This window comes from Heterodontus francisci, unplaced genomic scaffold (genome assembly GCF_036365525.1).
Source record: "Heterodontus francisci isolate sHetFra1 unplaced genomic scaffold, sHetFra1.hap1 HAP1_SCAFFOLD_59, whole genome shotgun sequence".
NCBI lineage: Eukaryota > Metazoa > Chordata > Chondrichthyes > Heterodontiformes > Heterodontidae > Heterodontus > Heterodontus francisci.
This window is the reverse complement of record NW_027140758.1, coordinates 221,634-228,522: the sequence shown is the minus strand read 5'-3', so window position 1 is coordinate 228,522 and position 6,889 is coordinate 221,634. Positions and strand designations below refer to the sequence as shown.

Sequence of the window (6,889 nt, the reverse complement as noted above, 5' to 3'; positions counted from 1 at the left end):
AATTCTGTCATTCTGTGATTCCAATATTCAAGTCATTTATATATATGGTGGTCCTGACACTGACACTTGTGGACATCACTGTCCACCATCTTCCATTCTGAAAAACAACTAAATACCACAACTCGCTTTTCTTGATATTTCATACATTTTTTAATCTAAGCAGATACTGACCCTCCGATTCCAGGAGCCTCAGTTTTGTTACCCAGCCTTTTATGTGGTAGTTTGTCAAACGCTTTCTTAAAATCCATGTAGACAACATCCATTGCTTTCCCTTCATCAACCATTCTGTTACTTCATCAAAAAATTCAGTTATTTATTAATAGATGCAGTACTGAAACAGGCCCTTCGGCCCATCAAGTCTGTGCCGACCAACAACCACCCATTTATGCTAATCCGACATTAATCCCATATTCCCTATCACAGCCCCACCATTCTTCTCCCACCTCCCTGCACTGGGGGCAATTGACAATGGCCAATTTACCGATCAATCTGCAAGTCTTTGGCTGTGCGAAGAAACCCACGCAGTCACAGGGAGAACTCAAACTGCGCACAGGGACTGAACACGGGTCGCTGGAGCTGTGAGGCTGCGGTGCTAAACACTGATCGCCCAAAATGACCGTGGCAGGACTCGAACCTACAATCTTCCAATAACATCGTTAAATACACCGAAGTCAGACGCCTTATCCATTAGGCCACACGGCCAGTTGTGAAGGATTGCAAAGGTGCTGAACCTCTCAGTTTTCGGTCTACCCAAACCAAGTTCAAGGCCTGAATAATGAACCAATTGCCTCATTAGTTCTGTGAATAATACAATGATTTAATAGACAAAGTTTTGAAACATTCCTGCCCATAAATCTTGATAACAGAGAGTGTGTGGATCTCCTGACTCAGAATGTTTAATGGATACAGTCCTCAGATCCGACAAGGAACCCCTGAACATCCACAGTAAAGACAGTGTGGATGAGGAAATGGAAGAGCCGGGAGCTGAAACTCAGGGACGGCCGAGCTCTCCTGTCATTGAGCTTGTTTGTCTGCTCTGCTCGCCGCACTTCCGGCTCTACTTTGTTTCCAATGAAAAGATGAAAAGGGCCGTTCGGTTTTCCTCTCACTGACAGCGTGTTTCACTCGGGTTAATATAACCCGGGACTTTTGCTGCTGAAATGAATTCTGCAAGGTCCCAGCAAACACACCGGCTCCCTCCTTTCTCCCCTCTTTCTATCGGATTGTTTTACCAGGAGGGGCTCAATAATAACAAACCCCCTGCAGGGAATGACCGCAAATTGAGCATCAAAATGGGGCAAGTGGGCAGCTTTCTGGGTTCTAGGTTCCCCCGACCCCGTCCCTCCCTCCAGTCCAAGCCCCTCTTCACTTTCTTTGGGACTTTGATGAGGGTGAAATGGGGAAAGTTCCCATTGATGTTTGAATGCTGAATTGCTGCAGAGATCTGCGCATGCGCTGTGTTGCCCCGCCCCCAGTGGGACGTCACAATGAGGAGTGGAGCCATTGCGCATCCTTTCCCCAACCCAGTCTGTGAGGCCATTCACTCAATCAGGGGAAGATGCTTTAAATCAGCTGCCAATGGAGACTTCCCGGGCCCGGGGGAAGGGAACAAACAGCATCTGCTTCCAGCAGCCATTGCTTTGGGAGCGTGTCCGCAGATGTGCTCAGAGATTAGCACTGAGTGGTGGGAAGTTGAGGGGGAGTCGGGGAGTGTTTGTAACAGAAACTGTGGAGCAGGAGGTGCTCCCGGAACATGGAGTGAGCCGGGGACACGGGGAAGGGAGAGTTCATTCTCGGACAGTGTCTGTACAGGCTCAGGGAGACACAATGGGAAGAAATCACTGTTGAAAATCACTGACAATTTCACCACCCAAAGGAGAGGGAATTTTCCTGCTTTAGTTCCAGTCTCTCACTGTTTGTTGGATTGTGAACAGTGGGGGGAAAATAGCCGCAAAATAACGATGTGGACAGTTAGACAAAGAGCATTTATTGCAGACACCAGGTGAGAAGTGTTAAAGGCACATTTTAAATAGTGGCTGCTTGTTTTCCGTTGAAATAGAAATGTGACTGTGTAAAGGTCACTGCTCTATCGGACAGTCCCAGTCATTGAGCAGTGCAGGGCTTGTGTTGTTTCTGAATGTCACAAACTTGTTGTAAATCCACTGCAAGCACCTGGTAAACAGAAGCTGAATACTGCAGTACTGCAGTGGAGTCAGACACTGACACTGTTTGTGTTCCTGGTTTTCATTTTATGATTGTTCATGATGATTATTATTGGGACGATTACATTGATCGCTTTTGTATCTTCTATCTCACCAGTTCTTTCATTCCTGCAGGAAAATACATGAAGGAACCTGACTGGATGTGGTGATTCTTGGACACAAGGAAAAGTGCAGTGATCTCGTTCCAACACACAGTCGGTACAGGATCACTCCCAAAGCACAGAGATACTGCCAGCTCATCAGTTCCACTGGAACAAACAAAAGAAGTAGTCAGACAGACACTGATCCCAAAGTCAAGAGAGACACATTTTCAATCCAACAGTCAAACAACAGCAGGAGAGACAGAAGTTGTTTCTATTTCACTCCAATTCAGTACAGCTGACAGGTTGATACATCAATCACAGTCCAAAAACAAACTCACTATCAGATCTAAATAAACTCTGTCACCATGGTCACATTTTAAATATAAAATCTGAAATAGAAAAGGCAATATTTACAGAATTCAAAGGTACAGAATGAATGCAAGGAGGCTTCAAGGGGATTTGGACAGGTTAAATGAATGGGCAGAACATGGCAGATGGAATATAATGTGAATAAGTGTGAAGTTCTCCACTTTGGTCGAATAAACAGAAAGACAGAGTATTTCTTAAATGGTGAGAGGTTGAGAAGTGTCGATGTCCAAAGGCACCTGGGTATCCTTGTTCATGAGACACGAAAAGCTAGTATGCAGGGGCAGCAAGCAATTAGGAAGGCAAATGGCATGTTGGCTTCATTGAAAGCGTATTTGAGTACATGAGTAAAGATGTATGAAGTCTAGGTGAGACCGCACCTGGAGTATTCTGTACAATTTTGGTTTCCTTATCTAAGGAAGGATAGACTTGTCACAGAGGGAGTGCAACAGAGATTCACCGGTCTCATCCCCTCGGATGGTGGGATTGTCTTATGATGAGAGACTGCAGAAACTGGGCCTAAATTCTCTAGAGTTTTGAAGAATGAGAGGTGATCTCATTGAAACAGACAAAGTTCTTACAGGGTGTCACAGGGTAGATATGGAAAGGATGTTTCCTCTGTCGAGTGAGTCCAGAACAAGGGGACACAGTCTCAGAATAAGGGCAGACTGAGATGAGCAGGAATTTCTTCACTCAGAGGGTGAGAAATCTGTGGAATTCTTCATCCCAGAGGGCATTGAACATATTCAAGACAGAAATCGATAGATTTCTAAATACTAACAAGATCAAGGGATATGGAGATGGCAGGGAAAAATGGCGTAGAGGTAGATGATCAGTCACGATCTGTTTGAATGTTGGAGCAGGCTTGATGGGCTGAATGGCCTAATGCCCCTATTTCCTATGATCCTATGAATCCCAATAATGTACATCAGAACGTTAGACCAAGTTATGCATTACATACCAGTTCAAAAATCCCACAGAGATTAAGACTGAAAGATACAGTATCAAGCCATTACTACAAAATGAAGGACTTGGAGCATGCAGACCAGCCCATGTATAAGATTGAAAGTTATATTTTCATTCACAATCATTTTCACAGAGCTTAATATTGAATACCAATCCACAACTTGCACAGGATTACCAAATAAAACCTACAACTGTAAAATACAGTTAATCCATATTTTAAATTAAACACAAGACAAACAAATATTGATACATTAAGAGAGCGGGAAACAGTGAGAGCAGAGTGGAGCATAAAGAGCCCAGGAGAGAGAGGGAGCAAGAGTTCACTTGGAGAGCAGGGAACAGCGAGAGCAGGCGTCAAAAAAGGCAAAGGAATACACAATTAATGGGAGAACACTGAACGGTGTAGAGGAAGTGAGGGACGTTGGAGTGAATGTCCACAGATCCCTGAAGTAGCAGTACAGGTCAATAAGCTGGTTCAGCAGGTAAATGGAATCCTTTCCTTTATTAACTGAGGTATAGAGTATTAGGGTGACCTGGTATCCATGGCAATAAGTCACTGACAGCTAACATTCAGGTGCAGCAAGCAATTAGGAAGGCTAATAGTATGTTAGCCTTTATCACAAGAGGATTTGAGTACAGGAGTAGTGAATTCTTGCTTCAATTGTATAGAACCTTGGTTAGACTGCACTTGGAGTACTGTGTGCAGTTTTGGTCCCCTTGCCTTAGGAAGGATATTATTGCCATAGATAGAGTGCAAAGAAGGTTCATCAGACTTGTTCCTGGGATGGTGGGACTGTCCTATGAAGAGAGATTGGGGAAACTGGGGCTGTATTCTCTGGAGTTTTGAAGAATGAGAGGTGATCTCATTGAAACCTACAAAATATTTAAAGGACAGTCAGGGTAGATGCAGCTAAGATGTTTCCCCTGGTTGGGGAGTCGAGAACCAGGGGACGCAATTTCAAAATAAGGGGCAAGCCACTTAGGACAGAGATGAGGAGAAATGTTGTTACTCAGAGGGTTGTGAATCTTTGGAATTCTGTACCCCAGAGGGCTGTGGAAGCTCAGTCATTGAGTATGTTTCAAGCAGAGATTGACAGATTTCTAAATACAAATGACATAAGGGAATATGAGGAAAGTGTGGGGAAAAGGGCATTGAAGTGGATGATCAGCCATGATCATGTTGAATGGTGGGGCAGGCTCGATGTGCTGAATGGCCGTCTCCTGCTCCTATGTTCCTATGTTCCCAACTCCACATTATCGATGAGACACAGCCTCAGGCCGACTTGTCGGGTGTTGCAAACAGATAACACTGCTTCTGATCTTCACCAGAACAGAGAGTGAGATGTAAAATTGATCATCAAACAGACTGTGAGAGAATACAACAGAATAAAACACATGGAGAGACACTGTGGAATAACAAATAGATTTGATTGGAATGTTGAATTATGATTGGAACGGATAAAACAGCAGATTAAATTGGGACAGAAAAGAGAAACTGATGGGAAGAAGGAAGAAAAGAAAGGATGGATCTGTTCACTTTTTTCAGTTTTTTCACTGGTCCATAAAAGCTGGATTTAAAAAGATGCAAAAAACAGAGAATTTCACCAAAAAGGGAGATTAAATGCTGCCGAAACCTTGGATCGAAGGATGCCCCAACAGATCACCTGTTTAACTGTCTCCTCACTGGGGGATTTCAATCAATGAGCAATATTATTCTCTCCTTTTCTTTTGTTAAATGAAACCACTACTGTCACTTGGAGTTAATATCACTGTGTTCCAACTCCTGAATAATAAAATTGTGAGTTTCGTGATATTTTCTGGACACATTTCCTGCTGAAAGAACTAAGAACTCTTTTCTAATTTACACAATACTATATACACACTCATCAAGCCTCCGAAAGTCGCATCCTTGGTGCTGCTCTCTCCTCCCAAACCTCATCTCATGTGACTGTTCCATCATCACTCTGATTGTGGGAGGGGTTAATCCCACTTCTCTTCAGCATTAACCCTTCACATCCTCATACTGCACTGTCTGTCCAAAAAAATCGGTGGAGGGAACTTGAATTATCAAAACAGCAACAGCTGCCAGTTGAAAATCAACTCCACCCATCAGAGAGAGACTGTCAGAGAACTTCCTGCATCCAGTCCTGACCCTGTCACATGAAGCAGCTGCTCACCCAGACCCCACTCTCATCAACACTGAACATTTTTACTGAGACCCTTCAAATACTGTTTATAAAAGGCAGGAAAGATCAAAGTTCACACAGTTGTATTAAATACAACAAAGTTTAATATCTTCTCACCGTTTCTCGGTAACCACATGAGACTTAGGTTTTCTTATTGGTTCCTTTGATTTTTCTTGTTCCTGACTGACAAATATTCCAAACCTCAGATAAACCCTCCCACTTGCGTCATGTCCCAGTCTCGGTTAAAAGCAACACATAATGACACAAACACTCTCCTTCAGTGAGATTAATACCAAGCTGTTTTCCAGGTTGAATGTAACTGTGAACAAATTTATGTCAAAGAAGTTACCTTTGATGTATCAGCACTGAAATTCTGTCCAAGGAGGAACAGCCATTCCAAACTCATATCCTTCACAAAGGCTGTTTTTTTTTGCGATTGAAATTCATCAAGTATTTTGAATTAAAGTTCACAAGACACAGATGTCAATGTTGATAATGAAACTTTTCAAGCATGTTGTTACTGTGAAATAAGGCTCTGCTGGGAATTGAACCCAGGATCTCCTGCTTACTGGACAGGTGCTTTAACTAACTAAGCTACAGAGCCAGATCACGAAAGTGTGTGCAATTGAAATCAGAGGAAGGCCTTGTAGATAGTGGGCAGGCTTTGGCGAGTCAAGAGCTGAGTTCGTCACGGCAGTGTTCCCAGCCTCTGACTCGCTCTTGTCGTTGTCGCTGTCGTTGTAATTGTAATCGGCAACCGTCCGTCTCGGAAGACGATGGGCTACACCCGGGGTGTACGTCACTTCTGTGTGAAACATCGTTTGTTGTGGCTGGAGAGGACGACTCGTGAGTGACGATCCCTTCCTCAGCTGGTACAGATGAATATCATTGGCCCGAGGTCGACGGATAATTTTTCCTTCCTCTGAGCTCTCTTTCCCACCATCTGGTCATTTATTTTGTCCTCTACTTTTCCCATGGTCTTCCTGAATGCCTTTCTCCAGGAATTCCAGTCAGCAGGAAGGACTTCCCATGCATCGACTCCAATCCCAGTCAGCTTGAGATCTCG

General features: G+C 43.7%; 2 non-coding genes across 2 annotated transcripts; both read right to left on the bottom strand.

Moving 5' to 3' along the window:
- Positions 1-613: 613 nt before the first annotated feature.
- trnar-ucg (transfer RNA arginine (anticodon UCG)) lies at positions 614-702 on the bottom strand. The gene is given in 2 exon segments: positions 614-649; positions 666-702. It is a non-coding gene; the product is annotated as a tRNA-Arg (tRNA).
- A 5,651-nt stretch (positions 703-6,353) lies between these two features.
- On the bottom strand, positions 6,354-6,427 carry trnat-agu (transfer RNA threonine (anticodon AGU)). Its single transcript has one exon. It is a non-coding gene; the product is annotated as a tRNA-Thr (tRNA).
- Between the last annotated feature and the right edge of the window lie 462 nt (positions 6,428-6,889).